Genomic DNA, 21,364 nt, shown 5'->3' on the forward strand with positions numbered 1-21,364 from the left:
TCTCATGAGGAAATTCTCACCAAATATTTTGTCTCGGGTATTTCCCTCACCCCAGGAAGCAACCCTCTCTCATTAACATTGTTAATATCATCCCCTATTACTAGATACCTCATATCTTTATATCTTTATATATATATATATATATATATATATATATATATATATATATATATATATATATATATATATATATATATATATATATATATATATATATATATATATAATTCTAGAATGATGTGGCTAAAATGAGTGGATGGCGAGGGATGGAAGATTATCAGTACTGAAGCACTTGGCCACGAGACGAAATATCATGAAAGGCAAGTGGTTTGGGAGCAGGTGAGTGAGTGTGTCAGCAGCTTTGATGCACGAGACCCGGTATTAGTGATGGGTGATTTGAATGCGAAGGTGAGTAATGTGGCAGTTGAGGGTATAACTGAGGGGGCATGGTGAACAGCGTTTGGAGCTGTGCTGAAAAAGAACTTGTGACTGGAAATGCCTGGTTTAAAAAGAAGGATACACACAAGCATGCGTGTGTGAGTAGGAGACATGGCTAGAGGGTGTTACTGGATTAAAAATTAATTGATAGGCTTGTAAAAGAATTACTTCTGGGTGTAAATGTGCTGAAAGGGGTTGTTGGTGGGATGTCTGATCACTTTTTTGTGGAGGCGAAGGTGAAGGTTCGTGGAGGTTTTAGGAAAAGAGGAAACAATATTGGTGAGAAGATTGTGGTGAAAGCATGTGAGCTTACAAAAAAAGATTCTTGAGAAGAAATACCAAGAGAGATTGAATGCAGAATGGCAAAAGGTGAGAGTAAATGAAGTGAGGGGAGAGGGTGAGGAATGAGAGGTATTTAGGGAAATAGTGACAGCATGTGCAAGAGATGCATATGGCATGAGAAAAGTGGAAGTTGGGAAGATTAGGTAAGGGTAGTAAGTGGTGGGATGAAGAAGCAAAGTTGCCAATGAAAGAGAAGAGAGGCATTTGGGCGGTGCTTACAGGCAAGGAGTACAAAGGATTGGCAAGGGGTCAAGAGGTAGATACCCCCCCCCCCCCCCCCCCACCCCCCCCCCCCCCCCCCCCCCCCCCCCCCCCCCCCCCCCCCCACCCCCCCCCCCCCCCCCCCCCCCCACCCCCCCCCCCCCCCCCCCCCCCCCCCCCCCCCCCCCCCCCACCCCCCCCCCACCCCCCCCCCCCCCCCCCCACCCCCCCCCCCACCCCCCCCCCCCCCCCCCCCCCCCCCCCCCCCCCCCCCCCCCCACCCCCCCCCCCCCCCCCCCCCCCCCCCCCCCCCCCCCCCCCCCCACCCCCCCCCCCCCCCCCCCCCCCCCCCCCCCCCCCCCCCCCCCCCCCCCCCCCCCCCCCCCCCCCCCCCCCCCCCCCCCCCCACCCCCCCCCCCCCCCCCCCCCCCCACCCCCCCCCCCCCCCCCCCCCCCCCCCCCCCCCACCCCCCCCCCCCCCCCCCCCCCCCCCCCCCCCACCCCCCCCCCCCCCCCCCCCCCCCCCCCCCCCCCCCCCCCCCCCCCCCCCCCCCCCCCCCCCCCCCCCCCCCCCCCCCCCCCCCCCCCCCCCCCCCCCCCACCCCCCCCCCCCCCCCCCCCCCCCCCCCCCCCCCCCCCCACCCCCCCCCCCCCCCCCCCCCCCCCCCCCCCCCCCCCCCCCCCCCCCCCCCCCCCCCCCCCACCCCCCCCCCCCCCCCCCCCCCCCCCCCCACCCCCCCCCCCCCCCCCCCCCCCCCCCCCCCCCACCCCCCCCCCCCCCCCCCCCCCCCCCCCCCCCCCCCCCCCCCCCCCCCCCCCCCCCCCCCCCCCCCCCCCCCCCCACCCCCCCCCCCCCCCCCACCCCCCCCCCCCCCCCCCCCCCCCCCCCCCCCCACCCCCCCCCCCCCCCCCCCCCCTCAGCCCCCCCCCCCACCCCCCCCCCCCCCCCCCCCCCCCCCCCCCCACCCCCCCCCCCCCCCCCCCCCCCCCCCCCCCCCCCCCCCCCCCCCCCCCCCCCCCCCCCCCCCCCCCCCCCCCCCCCCCCCCCCCCCCCCCCCCCCCCCCCCCCCCCCCCCCCCCCCCCCCCCCCCCCCCCCCCCCCCCCCCCCACCCCCCCCCCCCCCCCCCCCCCCCCCCCCCCCCCCCCCCCCCCCCCCCCCCCCCCCCCCCCCCCCCCCCCCCCCCCCCCCCCCCCCCCCCCCCCCCCCCCCCCACCCCCCCCCCCCCCCCCCCCCCCCCCCCCCCCCCCCCCCCCCCCCCCCCACCCCCCCCCCCCCCCCCCCCCCCCCCCCCCCCCCCCCCCCCCCCCCCCCCCCCCCCCCCCACCCCCCCCCCCCCCCCCCCCCCCCCCCCCCCCCCCCCCCCCCCCCCCCCCCCCCCCCCACCCCCCCCCCCCCCCCCCCCCCCCCCCCCCCCCCCCCCCCCCCCCCCCCCCCCCCCCCCCCCCCCCCCCCCCCCCCCCCCCCCCCCCCCCCCCCCCCCCCCCCCCCCCCCCCCCCCCCCCCCCCCCCCACCCCCCCCCCCCCCCCCCCCCCCCCCCCCCCCCCCCCCCCCCCCCCCCCCCCCCCCCCCCCCCCCCCCCCCCCCCCCCCCCCCCCCCCCACCCCCCCCCCCCCCCCCCCCCCCCCCCCCCCCCCCCCCCCCCCCCCCCCCCCCCCCCCCCCCCCCCCCCCCCCCCCCCCCCCCCCCCCCCCCCACACTCACCCACCCCCACCACCCCCCCCCCCACCCCCCCACCCCCCCCCCACCCCCCCCACCCCACCACCCCCCCCCCCACCCCCCCCCACCCCCCCCCCCCCCCCCCCCCCCCCCTCACCCCCCCTCCCCCCCACCCCACCACCCCCACCTCCACCCCCCCACACCCCCCCCCCCCCCCCCCCCCCCCCACCCCCCCCCCCCCCACCCCCACCCCACCCACCCCCCCCACCCCCACCCCCACCACCCACCCCCCACCACCCCCCCACCCCCACACCCACCCCCCACCCCCCCCACCCCCCCCCCACCAACCCCCCCCCCCACCCCACCCCCCACCCCACCCACACCCCCCACCCCCCCCCCCCCCCCCCCCCCCCCCCCCCCCACCACCCCCCACCAACATTTGAGAAGGTTAATAATATGCGAAAAACAAGAGAACAGATGAGAACACTGGCGAAGGAGGGTAAAGAAGTGCTAACAGGTAGTGATGAAGTGAGGAGGAGGTAGAGTATTTTGAAGGACTGATGAATGTGTTTGATGATAGAGTGGCAGATGTAGGGCGTTTGGGACGGGGTGGTATGCGGAGTGAGCGAGTCATGGAGTGATTTGGTGAAGAGAGAAGAGATGATGAAAACTTTGCGAATGATGAAATGTGGCAAGGCGGCTAGAGTGGGTGGTATTGCTGTTAAATGTATTAAGAAAGAGGGTGACTAGTCTTGTTGATTAGGTGGTTAGGATTTCAATATATATATATATATATATATATATATATATATATATATATATATATATATATATATATATATATAAAGCACCGTTCATTTAGCCGGTTATTCATTTACTTATTAATCCATCCGTTTCCGTTTTTATCATTTCCATAATGCAACGGTCACTCGTCTATCAGGAAGGTATAGTAGCTTAACTTTAGCAGGTCCAGCTGGTGACCAGGGATGTGTTCACAAGTGTGGCTGGTGCCAGTTTATAATTGTAGATAACTACATCAATATGGGTCAAGAATGTGAGTCTGTTTCGAAGTGATGATTCAAGATAAGTCTCTCTCTCTCTCTCTCTCTCTCTCTCTCTCTCTCTCTCTCTCTCTCTCTCTCTCTCTCTCTCTCTCTCTCTCTCTCTCTCTCTCTCTCTCTCTCTCTCACACAGTAATACAGACACACACACATACACTGACTCTCCTAACCAACATACGGACACACGAGCCAACGCGCCTGCCCTACGCGCCTACTGTGCCAGTAGAAGGCGCGGCAAAGGGCGTGTCATCGCACGCCATGACCCACGACTCACCCACGAGAGGCCCCTCCTGAAGCCGACCTACGCTAGCGAGCGGGGAATCGATAAACCGGTGTTTTGGGTGACCTACTTACGCGCCAGAGGAACGCACCCTAGCCTGGGTTGTGGGAGTGGAACGCACCCAAGCCTGGGTTGTGGGAGTGGAACGCACCCAAGCCTGGGTTGTGGGAGTGGAACGCACCCAAGCCTGGGTTGTGGGAGTGGAATGCACCCAAGCCTGGGTTGTGGGAGAGGAACCCACCTAAGGCTGGGATATTTATATGGGTCTCCTTGCTTCCTAGGTTTCGAAACCTGGAGCACAACGGTACGACCCTGAATCACGACGGTACGACCCTGGAGCACGACGGTACGACTCGAGCACGACGGTACGACCCTGGAGCACGACGGTACGACTCGAGCACGACGGTACGACCCTGAAGCACGACAGTACGACTCGAGCACGACTGTACGACACTGGAACACGACGGTACGACCCTGGAGCACGACGGTACGACCCTGAAGCACGACGGTATGACCCTGTACCAGAACGGTACGACCCCTGAGGAAGACAGTATGGCATGAAAAGAGAGAACGACACTTGAGCAACGACGGTACGACTGTTGGGTATGATAACCCTATGAACGACCTGATCTAGATAGGTCATGTCAGAGGCTAAGTCATGATACATAAGGGTCGTACCGTCGTGCTCAAGGGTCATTCTGTCGTACTCAAGGGTCGTTCTGTCGTACTCAAGGGTCGCTCCGTCGTGCTCAAGGGTCATTCTGGAGTGCTTAAGAGTCGTACCGGCGTGTTGAAGGGTCGTACCGTCGTGCTGAAGGGTCGTACCGTCGTGCTGAAGGGTCGTACCGTCGTACTCAAAGGTCGTACCGTCGTTCTGAAGGGACTGATCAAGTCACATCATCTATAAATCAGAAGATAACAGCACAGAATGATCAGGCATTTCGATAGATGTGACAGTTATGATAGACAGATGTCAGAGGAAGACGACCTTCTGTTCTAGGTTATCTTGGGAAGACGACCTTCTGTTCTAGGTTATCTTGGGAAGACGACCTTCTGTTCTAGGTTATCTTGGGAAGACGACCTTCTGTTCTAGGTTATCTTGGGAAGACAACCTTCTGTTCTAGGTTATCTCGGATGTACTACAGAGAGCCAGTTGGTTCCTGGTGGTGATTGGTGAGCTGAGTCTGGCTGGCGTCCTGGCTTTCGTATTGGCTTGTTGATGACGTAGAAAGTCATGGTGCAGAGGCCCTAATCTCTCTCTCTCTCTCTCTCTCTCTCTCTCTCTCTCTCTCTCTCTCTCTCTCTCTCTCTCTCTCTAAAAAGAAAAAAAAATATCGCATAACCAGGGACACAGCAACAACAGCATCTTGCTATACAACACAAATTAGCCGCTACCCAAGCCATTGTAGATGGAGCAGGACAAACGCTGGCTGGCTAGGAGGCTGGCTGCCTCCCTGGGAGGCCGTCTGGCTAGCTGGGAAGCTGGCTGGCTGTCTGGGAGGCTGGCTGGCTTGCTGGGAGGCTGGCTGGCTGGCTGGGAGGCCGTCTGGCTAGCTGGGGAGCTGGCTGGCTGTCGGGGAGGCTGGCTGGCTTGCTGGAGGCTGGCTGGCTGGGAGGCTGGCTGCTTGCTGGAGGCTGGCAGGCTGGCTGGCTGGGAGGCTGGCTGGCTTGCTGGGAGGCTGGCTTGCTGGCTGGGAGGGCGTTGGCTAGCTGGGGAGGCTGGCTGGCTGGTCTGGGAGGCTGGCGGGCTTGCTGGGAGGCTGGCATGGCTGGGAGGCCTGCTGGCTAGCTGGGGAGCTGGCTGGCTGTCTGGGAGGCTGGCTGGCTTGCTGGGAGGCTGGCTGGCTGGGAGGCTGGCTGGCTTGCTGGGAGGCTGGCAGGCTGGCTGGCTGGGAGGCTGGCTGGCTTGCTGGGAGGCTGGCTGGCTGGCTGGGAGGCCGTCTGGCTAGCTGGGGAGCTGGCTGGCTGTCTGGGAGGCTGGCTGGCTTGCTGGGAGGCTGGCTGGCTGGGAGGCTGGCTGGCTTGCTGGGAGGCTGGCTGGCTGTCTGGGAGGCTGGCTGGCTTGCTGGGAGGCTGGCTGGCTGGCTGGGAGGCCGTCTGGCTAGCTGGGGAGCTGGCTGGCTGTCTGGGAGGCTGGCTGGCTTGCTGGGAGGCTGGCTGGCTGGGAGGCTGGCTGGCTTGCTGGGAGGCTGGCAGGCTGGCTGGCTGGGAGGCTGGCTGGCTGGCTGGGAGGCCGTCTGGCTAGCTGGGGAGCTGGCTGGCTGTCTGGGAGGCTGGCTGGCTTGCTGGGAGGCTGGATGGCTGGGAGGCTGGCTGGCTGTCTGGGAGGCTGGCTGGCTGGCTGGGAGGCTGGCTGGCTGGCTGGGAGGCTGGCTGGCTGGTTGGGAGGCCAGCGTAAGACGAGAAATTAATTTCTTGGCTCGACAGGAATTCCCTACTCGAAGACTCAGAGGTAAACAGAGACGCCTGCAACAACAACAGCAACAACTACAACACCTCACCGACCAACAACAACAACAACAACAACAACAACAACAACAACAACAAGAGCAACATCAACAACTACACTACCTCCCGACCAACCACAATTCCCTGGCCGCCCTCACAACCACTGGAGTTACCAACACCGAATTTCTTTCCTAGTGGACAAATTCCTTCACAGTGGCCAGACATTTTTTGGGTTCGAATATTCTCTTGCGGAATAAGTTTTGCCTCGGCCGTGAGAGTGTTGGGATAGCGAGGATACGAACCAAGGAATGAGGCCGGTACATAGTCTCTCTCTCTCTCTCTCTCTCTCTCTCTCTCTCTCTCTCTCTCTCTCTCTCTCTCTCTCTCTCTCTCTCTCTCTAATAAGGAGAGCCACCCCGCTGTGACGCCGTGACACCATCCGTGGCAGAGGTTGGCTGGGTCACAGTGGTCTGCGTGTGCCACAGTGACCAACACATGACCAGCCCAGGCAGCGCAGAGGGTCGCCTGGACCCCTTCACTTTTTATTGAGCGTACTGCCTCCCACACCCCTGCCTCTACGCAGTGCTGCCTCTACGTTTTGATACCTCTACGCATTGTTGCCTCTATGTTTTGCTGCTTGTATCCTTTACTGATTCTGTGCTTCGATGCCTCTCTGCTCTGCTGCCGTACGCTTTGCTGTATCTACGCTTTGAAACCTATATGTTTTGCTGTATCTACGCTTCTGCTGCCTATAAGCGTGATCAGTAGTGCGTACGGAGGGAAGGTTGTGTTCCCAAGGACTGGATGGAGGCAAAGGCCTCCCTATATTGCGTAAAGAACTCTGAACAATGACTGTACGAGTGTGTGTACAGGAAGCAGTATCCTACGCAGGAGGCTTGTGGTAGGAGAGCACCAACCAGGGTTCCTACAGGATCTGTGTCGTGTTGTGTGTTGACGCAGCAGATGAGGGGGAGGGGGGGAAACGGAGTTCATGTGACGAGGCTGCACAGATCATGTTTCTGAAGGATGGAAAGTCAGAGTAAGAACGGTTAGAGTTGTGGATAAAGTTGTACCTGAGGGCAAACTTAGGCTGGTTGTAAGTTGTGTTGGAGGGAAGTTTTTCAGAGAGCTGAACTGCTGGTCGGGGAAGGGGAAGGGGGCTGAGCTGGAAGAGTTGAGTGTACTGGAAGATAAGGAGGGGAACCAGAGATCGATCTTGTGGTGGGGGGAGTTGAAGTTGAATAGGGAAGGTCGTTAGATACAGGAGGTGGAAGGACGCAGCGGTGCAGGAAGTAAGGATAAAGTTATGAAAAGATGTTTGGGAAAGAATTAACATAAGTGATACTGTAATATGCATATGATGCACTGTAACATTGTAATATGCATATGATGCACTGTAACACTGTAATATGCATATGATGCACTGTAACACTGTAATATGCATATGATGCGCTGTAACACTGTAATATGCATATGATGCACTGTAACACTGTAATATGCATATGATTGAGAGAGAGAAAACGAGTACATGAAAATTCTTCAGATATTAATCAGCTTTGGCTTGTCCTGAGTTCATCTAACAAATCTGCCGTACGACACTTTTACCCAGACGGCCGGCAGTAGGCCAACTGGCAGCCTAACTGGCCGGCAAGAACTTGCGCTGCCAGAGGTATATAATTTCGATAAATAGAACTTTTGCTGTAGTTTATCTGGGGACGCTGACCTCCCTTGGCGAACTCCCAAGAAGCATATATATATATATATATATATATATATATATATATATATATATATATATATATATATATATATATATATATAAAGTTTGAATGAGATCGCCCAAAGACTTGCTACAGATACGCCATCTACAGCATGACAGACACGCACTTGCCCTACACCGACGCCCTCATCATACACTCACAGATGGCCTGAGGGTTGTCTTGTGAGTGTGAGGAATGAGTGAGGATGCATACATATTGTACAGCAACAGTGAATCCATAAAACAACAAAAAAGAAAAACGAAAAAAAGATAACTGGTCCTGAAGAAAACGAGAGATAGAATTACTTTCACCCAACAAAAAACGGCATACCAAGTGACTATCTTACAGTTACGAAAATTAATTTACTTTACTTTCAGTATCGTTCTGAAGTTCATTTGAACAGTCATGATGTTACTTTGAACTCTGGCATGGTGGTACTTTGAACGCTTTTCTAATCTTACTTTGCACAAAGTGGTGAACATTCTGTTGGGGTAAGTCAAGGGGAACAGATTTTGAGTGATGAAGCGACTGAACAGTCAACAGATTTTCACAGAGAGGATTGTACAGACTGATTGAGGGGAGGGGGAGAATGAGGGGAGGGGGGAGATTGAGGGGAGGGGGAAGAACAGACTGTTTTAAAGTCATAACATCGCAAGTGAGAACAGTCCATCTCAAAGAGTCATAACTGTTGAATTTACGATATGTTTTTATTCATTTACAACAGGTAGATTTACAGTAAGTTAGGTTGAAATACAAGGAACCCGATTTACAATATGGAGAGTTAAACTTACGAAACTGAGACGTAAGGTCCGGCTTTGATGAGGGCTTTGCCCGTCACCTGAGACTCTAACAAAAGAAGAAATAAAGATCTGAGGCCAACCAAACAAGATTTCTCAGACAAACAAAATGTACACACAGGTGCTGGAATTAGTTTGCAGATTCAAACGAACTAAGAAAACCTAAATTAGTGAGACTCGGAGAGCTAAGCAAGATAAGATTTACTAGGATGTATAATGATATCCGAGTATTGATGATAGCCAATCCATGACCAGTGCACGCGCGTGTGAGGTGTTGCATGTACTTAACTCGACCCCTACAACGCGCGGGTGAGCGGTCGCGTGTGTTCATCTCGACCTCTGCACGCGCGTGTGAATTGCTGCGTGTGCTCAAACCTAGCGTGCATGGTATGGAGAGATACGAGACCTTTACAGACGTAATTACCATAATTTCACTCATTTTCACGCACGTGCACGAACAGGAGGAGGCCCCCCGACACACTGGGATCGCAGATTCACAGACACATACTAAGACGGTATGAAAGAACGTACCGTCGCTACATCAAGTTGAGCATTAATTGTACACCTGTCGATAGATTAAATTGATCTGCGGAGCATTAATTGTACACTAAAGTACATGCACATTACTACAAAATCCAGCTGTGCTAAACGTATAGCGGAATTCATCTTGGCTGGAATGGAATCGTGCCTCCGTAAACCTACTGATCTGTATGCCTTCAGTAGCTTAATAGTTCTTGGTCCAATACCTCTCACATCTGGGACATAGCGCATCAGGCCATGAAACTTACCCTGTCCTGATTCTCATTCTGATTTCATTTCTGTTCGGAGCCACTGCAAAGATCCGGAGTCACTGAAAATGTCTGATCGGTACAGGTAATCATGGGCTCAGGAAAAGAAAGTTTATGATTTGACTTCTTTTTCACCGATACATCTCACAGTTCCTGAAGATTTGCAGCAACTTATCTAATCTCAACTTTCCTTCTCTCTTCGAATCTGATCAGTTTATAACTAACTCTTCTGTCGATAAGGTTGCTCTTTCGACGACTTTTTTCGCCTCAAAATCTACTTCGGACAATTCCACATCTAGCCCTCCTTTCTCGTCTCGTCGAACCTATAACCTCGCATGTATTTTTTCTCGGCCAATGTCGGACGAATACTCTCCCAGCTACAAGTGGAACAGAGGTATGGAACGGATGGCTTACCTCCTCCTGTCTTAAAGGAGTGAGCCTCTGAGTTAGCTCTGATCCTTGTTCATCTATTTCGCTTTTGCCTGAAAACCCAAATTCTTCCTTCTTGGAAACATGCCTCGGTGCTGCCCATTTCTGGCAGAGGAGACAGTTCCGCCCCTTCCAAATTTCGCCCCATTGCTCTCAGTTCTGCTGTCGCCAACGCCGTCAAAACACTCCTTAACTCTCAGTTCCTTAAACTCTTAGAATCCAGTTTTCTTCTTCCAAATCACCATTATAGCATTCGCGGTGCGAGGCTAACCTCTGTGACTGGCCTCTGGTCCTCCTCTGGTGAGGCTGAGTCTCTTGACGTCTCAAGAATGTTGGACAAAATGTAGCACAATTGTTTGCTCGCTCAACTTGCTAACTTTTGCTTTTGCTAGTTAATAGCGCAGCTCCTCTACCCCTTCCTTGTGCTATTCTGGATGATTGCAAGTTTCATTGTGGATTTTTTTTTGTCTTCGTAATTCAAGAGCAGTTTATTTTTCATATCAACAATGCAACCGTATTTTGTAATTTCTTTTTATCAGCTTAAGCTTCCAGTTAAGCTTTAGAGTAAATATTGGGAAGAAGGTCAAGCCAACAACAGGAAGTTGACTTCTCGTCTGACTGTAGTAACGAGGGAGCTGAACATACTGACGAAAATGATATGATGATTACAGGATCTTGTGGATAATTTATTGGTGATTCGTGAGAATGTGTATAGGCCTAAACAAACACATAGACCAACGTGAGTCCGTATGTATAACACACACACACACACACACACACACACACACACACACACACACACACCACAGACACACACACACACACACACACATACACACACGAGTCGTACCAAACATATCAGTGTGGATCCTGCCGGGAGTGAAGTACATCAAGGCGACGGTCTGGCGCCCACGAAGACCTACGAGACAAACATCAGATCCAGGCGTCGAAACCAACCTACAATCTGGTTCCTTCAACCTGCGCCCTCCCCCCCCCCACCACCCCTCCCTCGCTATACACAGAGCTACGTTGCAAACATGTTGCTATGGGGTTACAGGGGGAAGCCCAGGTGGGTCCAGGTGTGGTCGGCGGTGTGGTTGTTGTGGTGCTAGCAGGACCCCAGGAACCCTCTACCACCCTCCAGTCCCCGGCTCCGGGGTCTGGGACCACCAACATCTTTACGACACGAGGTTGGCCCAGCTTCGTGGGGGGGGGGAACTGGCGCTCGGGGAAGTATAGTGTTAAAGCTGGACACACCACCACAGCTTACAGCTTAGCTCGCCCTCTGCCTACCACAACCACCACAGCTTACAGCTTAGCTCGCCCTTTGCTTCAACCACCACTACCAACAGTGTTGCCAGCCCCTGACTTCATTTCATGCCAGTGTTACCATACGGGAGAGTTTACGAAGTCTATAGCAAGAAAGTGTTACTCCTCTCCCATGGTGGCTGCCTCTCCATCTATGTGACCTTCCCTCTCTCCTCCCTCTCCTATGGTGGCTGCCTCTCCATCTATGTGACCTTCCCTCTCCCCTCCCTCTTCCATGGGGGCTGCCCCTCCATCTATATTACATTCTCCTTCCAGTTATGCGTCCACGCCTCCAGCAATGTCTATGTAACTCCTTCGCCTCCGTCTGTGTGATCGTTTCTCCTTCTGTGTGACTCTCGCAGTCTCTCCTGTAATCTTTACCCCTCCATCTATGTATTTTCTACCCACTCCATTTCTGTAGCCCCACTCCTCATCTATGTAACCCCTGTCCTCCATCTATGTAAACCCTGCCCCTCCATCTATGTAAACCCTGCCCCTCCATCTATGCAATTTCTACCCATTCCATCTATATAGCCCCCACTCCTCATCTATGTAACTAATGTCCTCCATCTATGGCATCTCTGCCCTTCCTCTACGTAAACCCTGCCCCTCCTCCCATGTAACCTCTGCCCATCCATCAGTACAAACCCTGCCCTTCTCTCTATACACAGACTAGCAAACCAGTTTGAAAATACGCATTTTTAGACACAAAAGTGTGTCACCTACATCTAGCAGGCCAATCGTTAGGCCAATAATCTGGGCACCCGGGGGGTGGCCACGCTGATTTGAAACACCCAGACACTCTGAGTCTAGCCTCCTAACACCCAATTATGTCAGTGTAGCATCTCAACACCCAATTACAGGGCACTGGCTTCCCATTTCCTGTCCACAGGTGGTCTGAGGGAGAGACTCGCCCTTGACTCGCCTCCGCAGATGCACTCACGCGCTCTTCCCAGCACAGTTTACCGTCTTACTTGATTCTCGAACTTGGTTTCTGAGCGTCGGTGTGGTGGCCAGACTCTGGTATGGTGGTCTGGCCTTTGACGTGATCCCAATGAATGACGTCAAACGCCAGACTGCCACGACCAGTGATCACACCAACGTGCTCCTGGGTCTATATATATATATATATATATATATATATATATATATATATATATATATATATATATATACATATATATATATATACACGAGAAAGAGAGAAACAACGAAATTTGTTTGATAAACATTTGTTTCTGGAAAATCTTTGTAATGTATGGGCGGATTGGTGACCATGGATGGTGATGATGAGAATGGATGGTGAGGGTAGATGATGAGGATGCGTGTGGATGGTGAGGGTACATGACGAGGGTCTGGGTGGATGGTGATGGTAGATCAGCGTGTGGGTGGATGGTAATGGTAGATCAGCGTATAGTTGGACGGTGAGGGTAGATGAATAAGGTGTGTGTGGATGGTGAGGGTAGATGATGAGGGTGTGTGTGGATGGTGAGGGTAGATGATGAGGGTGTGTGTGGATGGTGAGGGCGGATGGTGAGCTCAGGTGGGGGCGGATGGTGAGGGCACGAGGAGACGGATGGTGACCCAGTAGCGGTCTGATTATTGATTGGCAGCGTGTGGGGTGTGGGGTGTGGGGTGCTACGGTGCCATGACGAGGCAGCCTCCCCTGCTGCTGCTGCCTGGGAGGGGGCCGACCCTCACTTCCTATCCCGCCCCAGTGACGGCTCGCCCCGGAAGGCCGACGTTTTAATGTTCGTTTTCTGCTCACATCTCCGAACCTGTCTCTTTTTTTTTTTATCTTCATCCTAAACATTAACTTCAGCAGATGCAGGAGTGATGGCTGTGGTGCGTGAAGGTAGTGTAGCTTGGTGTGGCCGGCAGCGGACGTGAAGGTAGCGGTGTGGGCGGAGCGAGCGGCGCGCCTGCGCACTCCCCACCGCCAGCCAGACGTACTGACCCACATTCTGGCCGCCGCCGCCGCCGCCGCCCACCGCCACGGCCTTGAGGCCCCTGGGACGCTTGGCCTAAAACTTTTTAACCCATATCTTGCTACGTGTTGGGTACACATGATGATGGCGCCCCACTCCTGGCAAGTTCACGGCTTCACCCGTCCTTCTCACGCTGCCAAAACCCTCCACGCAATCCTTCCCACCCACATTTTACACTGAGCTCAGGGTCTCGTGGTGTGGGAGCCTGGCCAATACAGCCAGAGTGCGCGTACTTTACCTTCCAAGGGAGGAAGTTAGAGTTCGCCTACTCAACCTCATGAGGGAGGACGCCAGAATATACGTACTCAGCCTTCCACATTTAAAGCCTAGTGCACGTTCTTAGCCTCCTGAGGAAGAGAACCAGTGCACATACTCGGAGGGAAGAAGCTAGAGTGCACGTACTCAGCTTCCTGGGGGAGGAAGGCAGTGCTCGTACTTAGTCCTCTGGCTCCCGAGGGAGAGAGCTAGGATGCCCTTACTCATCTACCCCCCTTCCCCCAGAGTGTGCATACTTAGCCTCCCGAGGGAGTAAGCCAGAGTATGCGTACTCAGCTTCTTGTGGGAGGAAGCCAGAGTGTGCGTACTCAGCCTCTTGAGGGAGGAACAAACACCAGATATAAATAAACACTAAGAAAGGAAAGTCGGGTCTGGGTCTATATTTAGTGGCGTGACGATGACGCGACGAGAGGTGCCAGGTGCCGCTGGATGACGTGCGAGGCGGCTCCACAGGCAGACGATGAAAGAGGGGGGCGTCAGCGTGGGCGTGCGGGGGTCATGGGTGTGTGTGGGCGGCGGGAGGGAGAGGAGAGTGGCGGGAGGGAGCGCGCGCGAGAGAGAGGAAGGAGACCAGACGCTTACTTGTGGGAGGTGATGGTCATGTACCCCACCACCTGCTGCTGTTGCTGCTGGCTCACTAAACCGCCCTTAGCCGGCCTCAGTCGCACTATACTCGTTATTTACTGTAGTCGTGCATCCTCGTCATTCACTCTAGTCATGCATCCTCGTCATTCACTCTAGTCATGCATCCTCGTCATTCACTCTAGTCATGCATACTCGTCATTCACTTCAGTCATACAATCCAGCCATTCATTCTGGAAACACATTACTCACGGACATAAGTTATCCATTCCAGATATCTGTGCTGGTCATTCATTCTCTACATGTTATACACACGGTTCATACAGTGTTCATACACACTGTTCATACGCAGTGTTCATACACATTGTTCATACACACTGTTCATACACATTGTTCATACACACTGTTCATTGATTTCACTCTTTCACACGTCGAGCACCCCCTTCCCCCCTCCTTACCCCGCCTCAAAAGATCATTGTCAGGTGTTCTTTTGCTCTGTCACCAAAGTCTTCAACAGACCTTCTGTGGGTCAGAGGTCGTAAGACTGGCTTTCCCCTGCCTGTGGGTCAAAGATCGTTTTTACGGTACACAGGACCTGGCTCCTTCCTGACCCCTCACAGTAACCTGGCTTCTTTCTGACCCCTCACAGGGACCTGGCTCCCTGTCTGACCTTCACGACAGGAACTGTCGTTCAGTTCACACTCACCAAGACCCCGTTCAGGGACGTGGAGGCCTGGATCATTTCCTCAGGGTTGTGGACCCAGGGTGAAGCAACATTCCCTCAGGGTGTGAAGCAACATTCACATCTGTTCGAGGTAAGTAGAAGGCAGTTCGGCAAGACATTAGCTTTGTTCAGTGTCACTCCAAAGATAGAGAACCGTCGATCCAGCCTTGACATAATGTTGCCCTCTAAAGTCAACATGACTCCTCCTAACCCCTTAACTCCCCAGATTTGCCCCAGACAGATTTCTCCAGGGTTGCTAATGACCACAACTGCAAATGGGATTCTTCGCTAAGCGTTTAAGAGACTTCCTGACAACAATGGAAGTCAAAAATCTCCCTGGTCATCAGTGTTATGTATCCAAGCCGGTCATTTTGTAGGATACAAACGTTGAACTTTTCAGGACTGTATAAAAGTTCTTATGGCTCTCCTCGAAGACTTAAATACTTCCGAATATCAGACTTTCTGAGATACTGTACAGGGGAAAACAAATAGCTGTCTACGAGTAAAGATCATAAAGACACTGGGGTCTTCTATATATGCAACATAGCAACCAAGTCAGGGCGATAGAGTGAGACCTGATCAGCATGGTTGATGATCGTGGTACCTGCCTGGTCTCTCTTGGTAACAGGACCAGCCTGGTACCTGACCATCCCTATAATAGTCGGAGGTCTGCCCCATTAACAATACCAACACCTGCAACGTAAAAACAGCCCAGCTCCCACTCCGTCTGTCTCCGTACAGGGCCGCTACCCATTCGTAAGGGCGGCAAGTATTCCATCTGTCCGGCTGCAAGCGTCCCACACAGTGTGAAGCAATCACACATACGCTTCATGATTCTTTCGTTGATCTGGGAACTTTGTTCACAACTGGAGAATCCTCCTGATCGTGCTGTAAAAGTACTGAAAAGAAAGACGTCAATGATAATTTGAGTCGCTGGTTCAATGTAACAGCCGTGGCATCACGCCCTCGCTCCTCCAACACAAACTGTAGCAACTCACTAAACATGTCGAGAGGGCGTGGCAGACCTACTAGGGCAGCGGAGGCGTCGAGGAGCAGACCCCAGTCTGCTGCACTCTTGATATCATAATAAATGCGTCTGACCGTCCTGACATGGTAGATGTCTCCACAGGAGAGAGGTGTACAAGACCTCAGACGAGCCCATATATGTGAGAAGTTCTCCGGCCAGGAGCCATCCCAGACAATAGTTCTCTGGTCAGCAGTGGTACACAGAGCCCTCGACCATCCTAGATAACAGTTTTCTAGAATACAAAACCCCGAGCTGTTCTAGAGAGCAGTAGAGCCTCTGGCCAAGAGGAACGCAAAGACTCTCGGTCATCCTGGAGACAAGCTCTTCCCATGACTAAACAGTGACTCGAGGTCCGAAATTCTAAGTTCGTTGAGAGAAACTCGTCCACCGGAGAGGATGTAGGTAAGGTGTTCCCTCAGTCCCTGCAGTCGGGCAACAGCTTGCACCTGGTGACACCATCTGGTGGATGATGTCACACGAAGGAATGTTATTATTATCATATCATTATACAACCCCGGGACTCCTGTCACATAGGGAGCCTTGGGTTATGATCCCACGACTTCCCCCATCCAACGTCTCTTGCAGCTCTGAGGATGCGCTACACTCAGTTGCAGGGACTGGATGGACTCCTTCGAAACGAAAAGTCCTATGACGACTGTGACCCGTGGATATATCTGGACTGTGTCTGATTTTCATTTTCCTTCGTCTGATTCAATGATTCTCGTTGATATATTTCAACTGAATCATTGATTCTCGTTGGTAAGCCTTGAGGAAATGAAACTTGTGTGAAAGCACTACAGACTTGATACTGAGGGTCCTTTGCCCCACTGTCCCCGTTGAACATACTGTAATATATTCATCACCAACACAACTCCTGACCTGAATACTGAACCACCAGTTCTCTAGGATCAACACCATAGGTACGGGAGGAGACAGGGAGGAGGAGGAAGGACGCGGACACCAGTGGATCAGTATGAGGGGGAAGGACGCGGACACCAGTGGATCAGTATGAGGGGGACGGACGCGGACACCAGTGGATCAGTATGAGGGGGACGGACGTGGACACCAGTGGATCAGATCCTCCTTTTCTAATGTTAACATGGCTTCACACACTCTGAAGAGGTGTGTGATCCTCTCCATCCTGGACAGACGTACACCCAGCTCAGCTCAGTACAGCTGAGTCTGTGGGTACTGTACAGGCTCTGGTTGTCATAACACTACGTCATATTATAAGGAGAGATTCCTGACCCTGCCATGGGTAATCCTGACCCTGCCATGGGTAATCCTGACCCTGCCATGGGTAATCCTGACCCTGCCATGGGTAATCCTGACCCTGCCATGGGTAATCCTCACCCTGCCATGGGTAATCCTGACCCTGCCATGGGTAATCCTGACCCTGCCATGGGTATTCTGACCCTGCCATGGGTATCCTGACCCTGCCATGGGTAATCCTGACACTGCCATGGGTAATCCTGACCCTGCCATGGGTAATCCTGACCCTGCCATGGGTATTCTGTAAAGTGTGATCTTGGGAATGGGCAGGGAGAATTTTAAAGATAAGATTGGAGAGTATGAAACAAGAATGAAGGTTTAGAACTAATGCGTGAAAAAAACTAGTTCAAATCGTTTAAGTTGTAAACCTTCAAACAGAATCTTAGTTTATCTTGATTATGTTGTGGAAATAAACCAAACCAAAGCTTACATAAACAAGCTTCACAACAAACGGAAGCTTGAGCTAACGTGGTGGGCCACTCAAGGTGCTCCAGCACACAACTGGTGAATACCATTTTCCAGTGACAAAAAATGATTCATCTTTCCTACACAGCAGATCTAAACACTAGATTTCCCGAGGTCTTCCGTGTGCAAGACATAGGTTATGGATCTTGGCGATGCTTAGAAATGTTACCTAACTTTCACAACTTCGAATTCCACCGAAGAAAGATGCAACACAAGTGATCTGTTGCAAGAATCAAGTAAATATTTTTGACAAGTCGTGTGACGTCATGATGTTGCTCGTATTCTCGCCTCGTATCTTCCTGGTGCAGACCAAATATCAACCTCGTCCCTACGTCAGCAGGCCGTAAGAATCGTGTCACAGAAACAGTTAAAATAACAATGATGATGATAGAAAAGTCCCTTCCAAGGAGGTGGGGGGGAAAGAGAGGGGGTAAAGAGCAAGAATTGATAGAGGAAGTGAATTTTAGAGGGAGGAAAAGAGCCAGGGCTTAACCCAGCTTGCATAGGAAAAATAGGTTAAGAAGGGCGGAGACAATGAGTCGAGGGCAAGGTTTTATTTTATTCATATATTTATTTATTTTTTTTTTTTATCGCTTTCTTATTTTCTGCATATGAGTGTATCACGTTTTCTTTGCATTTTGTCCCCATTTTCTTTGTTCTCGAATTTAAATTTCTGTCTAGATACGTTATCTAATATCTACTTCCGGTAGCTGGGGAATGCATACTCCTCCTTTGGAGTGAAAAGTTCTTTGAGGAGATTGTACTCCCAGTGATACAGCCTACCCAAAGGTGACCTTTCACTCGTATTGTTACCACGCGAAGACGGAGCCCGGTATGCACACAAGCAGGTGTGGCCTCGGGGAGACACGCCCTTGATGGAGGTTTTGATCTGTCGTTGTACAGATGGCCTGACATGCTCGTTGGCTCTGCTGCTCCTCGTGTGTTCGTCCACCCACCTTCATAGACCCACTGATGCATCCACTCACTCCTGTGGTTTATGAACATTTTCGATGTTTGTGTGACCCGCCTCTAAATCCTGTCCCCGCCTCTGATGCTCTCCATCAGGAATTACTTCACCTTTATCCCACTTGGGCAGACGTCCGTTGTTCCTACGCATTTAAGACGATGGCATTCAAAATCCTATCATGTCTCTCTCTCTCTCTCTCTCTCTCTCTCTCTCTCTCTCTCTCTCTCTCTCTCTCTCTCTCTCTCTCTCTCTCTCTCTCTCTCTCTCAGTCCTTTGTCTTGTGAAGTTTTGTTCTACTTCTCGTCGTGTCTTGCACGCAGCCATCCGTTGCATGGAACATTGCAGACACCACTCGCCTCGATCTTGACCTCACCTCTCTGTTCACCAGTCCTTCTCCACGTGACTACTCCTTCATCGTTACATCCTCTCCTTATCCTGTTTGCTTCGTCTCTTATGTCTGATATCAGATCCTCTACATATTCGGAATTGTAGAGTTTAAACGCTCTAAGGAAAACTTCCTCCACCTCCCCGACTTTGTCTCGTTACTTTGTTATTAACAACAAAAACCACGGCAAACAGGACGAGGGGAAGATGCATTAACGAAGAAGGGTTTCGCCTGGAGAAATAGGCGGGTTCTAGGTGGTTCTCCATCCAAACTGATCCAGCGCATCGATAAATGTCTTCTACCTTCAAGTACGAGTGTTGCTACATCCTCAGGTACCAGGATTGGCGAGGCTTAGAGAGACAGGCGTGGCCAAGACCGTGGCTCTCCCATGCAGTGGCTGCCAACGTACGGGAAGGTACGTAGGAGGCGGACGAACTAAAGGATCATAGAACATGGGAATAATGTAAAACATTATAGGACCTCGAATACCATTGTCTTCCGCGCATCACAATACAGACATTTGCTACAGTGGGACGAAGCTGATGTAGATCTTGAAGGCAAGCATAACGTACTAAGGAAGACTACAGAGGCAGGGAATGTTCTCCAGACATCACATAAGCCATGTTTTCTTTCTAAAGAAGATTCACGTGTGTGTGTGTGTGTGTGTGTGTGTGTGTGTGTGTGTGTGTGTGTGTGTGTGTGTGTGTGCTCTGATTAAGTCACAACTTTGGATCTCATTCATAAAGTAAATTCACTTCAATCTTCCACGTATCATGAACTCGTTTAGTTTTCCAGTGTAAGTATTGATCGAGTGTGGAGCGGAGCATCTCCTGACATTTAGCCGTTAATGACGTTAGAAATGACTTTCTAAAAACGGTTCCAGATGATACAAGCCGTTATCAACGATCAGAAACCTCATGGGAGAAACACGCACACATTCCACTACACAATTTGACTCACAGACTCCACCCCCCCCTCCCATCCACCCCCCATGACACTGACAAGACATATACACACTTGAAATAACCGGAAGAGCACTAAACAATGACCTCCCGTCTCAGTCTTAAACTCCGACCTCCAACAGATAGAACACCATCAGAAACCACACTCCCCTGGACAAACACGAGTCACGTTCTCCCGCCTGCATCCTGCACGTTAGCCATCACTTGAGCACTACAAACACCGTCTCGATATATCTAAGGATCCTTCATGCCCACAATGCAACAACCGTCCAGAAGACACCGAGAGCTTACAACCAAATCGCTCTGTACTCTTTCCACACACACACACACACACACACACACACACACACGCAATCACACACACACACACAGTCACACACAACAGTAAAACATTTTATGGTTCCGACCAGTGGACGCGACCACCTTCCTGCAGGAGCCTCATACGAATAGGAGGGACAATGACGTATTAAAACTAATAAATATCATTAAACAACTCCGTCTGGAAAACTTAACTAAACCACAACACATCACGAGAAATATCCAAACAAAGCATTGTATAAAAATCTATGTTATCTCTACTATGATTTTGCCTTAAACTATGAATGTTCGATCAAGAGGAAAATTTATAATCTTTGTTTTTGATCTTCAAGAATAGATATAAAGAACATCTCGAGGATTATTTGATTTGTAGCTCATGTGAAGTGACCTACACCACACCAAAATCACGTCATTGTATGATCCTTTGTTCTCTTAGTTTCAGACTTCCAGAGAAAACCTTGAATCATTCATAATTTCTTCCAAAGCTTATCAGGTTGAATCTTAAACCTATAATATGAGGGAATTAAGAACTCAGTTTATCACCCCATAAGATATGCATACTTGATAGCTGCTATTTCTCACAGATTCTCTATGGATATCGGCCACCTGACGATTAGCCATTATGATACCTCCTCCCCTCGAACAGCGAAGCAGCGAATTCTCCACTTTCTCGTTGTCCCCTCTTCCTTTAGCCTTTATATCTTTAAAAGTCTAGTATATAAACACATAAGACACTTGAGGAACCTTCATTATTCTTACTTTCTTTTTATCTCATTATATTTCTTTTACCTGAAATTTATTTTTGATTGGGATGTTTTGTTTGTGTCGTGTCGGTCACTACGGAAAAAATTAAGTGGGATGAAAATCTAAATCTGTTATAGTTATAC

General features: G+C 52.5%; 1 protein-coding gene across 1 annotated transcript in view; it reads left to right on the forward strand.

The window, feature by feature from the left end:
• Nucleotides 1–21,364, forward strand: part of BBS9 (Bardet-Biedl syndrome 9) — a 78,116-nt gene that overhangs the window by 7,128 nt on the left and 49,624 nt on the right. The window contains exon 2 of the mRNA XM_071694242.1: nucleotides 15,007–15,172. The gene's annotated coding sequence lies outside the window, so the exon portion shown is untranslated. The remainder of the gene's footprint in view (nucleotides 1–15,006; nucleotides 15,173–21,364) is intronic.

Source organism: Panulirus ornatus, chromosome 57, assembly GCF_036320965.1.
Source record: "Panulirus ornatus isolate Po-2019 chromosome 57, ASM3632096v1, whole genome shotgun sequence".
Taxonomy (NCBI): Eukaryota; Metazoa; Arthropoda; class Malacostraca; order Decapoda; family Palinuridae; genus Panulirus; species Panulirus ornatus.